The sequence below is a fragment of the Belonocnema kinseyi genome, chromosome 4 (assembly GCF_010883055.1).
Source record: "Belonocnema kinseyi isolate 2016_QV_RU_SX_M_011 chromosome 4, B_treatae_v1, whole genome shotgun sequence".
NCBI lineage: Eukaryota > Metazoa > Arthropoda > Insecta > Hymenoptera > Cynipidae > Belonocnema > Belonocnema kinseyi.
In genome coordinates, this window is record NC_046660.1 from 12,022,574 (window position 1) to 12,023,765 (window position 1,192).

Here is a 1,192-nt window from a genome sequence, read left to right on the forward strand (position 1 = left end):
GCCAATTAGCACAAATGGTAAGTTCCGACAGTGCCTACAAGTGTGCCTACTGGCCGCTAGATGGCAATACCGGTTTCATATGTATACACCTGGTAGATGTTCTCTATTGTCCGTTGGAGCTCGCCTGTTTCAGTCTTCTTAGTCCCCCTACCCTCTTTGTCCCTATCTCTTGCTGATTCTTGATTATTCTGACTCTTCTCATCTTCGCTTCCTAGTAGCTTTTGAAAATGAGTTTTCCATTTTTCTAAGCTAATTTCTTCCCCTTTGTCTACAATTTTGTACCTCTTTCCAATTTTCTTCTTTTCTTTGTCTCCTTTTTTCCTTGTATAAACTTTTAACCTCTTTTTTTCGTACACCAATTTCTCCCGCTCCGCTTCTCTCTTTAACTTTAGAAATATTTTTAAGGTGTCGCACATTTTGTTCCTCTGTTCTTTGCAATCTTCATCGAACCAGTCCACCCTTTTCTTAAAATTATTAATGTGGGGCCCCACCATCCTTACCATTCCTACTCCTTTTGCTGCTTTTTTTATACTATCAATTATCTCTCATCTGTCTTCACTTGCTTCTTCCTCTACTCTCGTTTCCCTTAGTATCTTCCATTTTTTCCGAATTCTTCTGATTTCCCCTTGTCCCAGAATTTTTTTCCTCCTTATTTATGTTCCGCCCTCTTCTCGGTTGCCTTTTTTCGTATAAGTCGGAACCCGTGTGAGAGAGTCGGAAGGTGACCGGTAGGTGATTCGACTCGATTCTCGCTTCAACTTTTATTTCCGATATTGAGTTCACGCTCTCGTCTTCTTTTAAAATAATTAAATCTAAGACCGATCCCCCTGCGTTTGCAAATATGCTTATTAAGGATTTTTAATCCGTGTTCTTCACAAATATTCAAAAGTTTTTTACCCTCCGCGGTCACCAACTCGTCCTCCTACCAATTGTCTCCCACCCAATTTTTTTAATTCCTATTAGATGCCATGCCTTTGCTCTCCCCTTATTATGAACTTTTTCGGCCGGTTTTGTTATCCAAATAAAATCTTTATCTAGCTTTTTAACAAATTGTTCTTCCGACTCTTTCATTAGCCAAGTTTCTTGTAGTACAATTGTGGGTCCGGATGCAATAAGGGCACATAAAATTTTTTCGTGCGAAAGCGAAGTCCCCTGGAGGCTTTAGAAAAAATTTTCGAATTTTAATTTTCAA

At 39.2% G+C, this 1,192-nt stretch overlaps 1 protein-coding gene across 1 annotated transcript in view; it reads left to right on the top strand.

The window, feature by feature from the left end:
• The window catches only part of LOC117170754 (thioredoxin domain-containing protein 11), a 57,746-nt gene that overhangs the window by 35,820 nt on the left and 20,734 nt on the right, over positions 1-1,192 (top strand). The window lies entirely within an intron of this gene.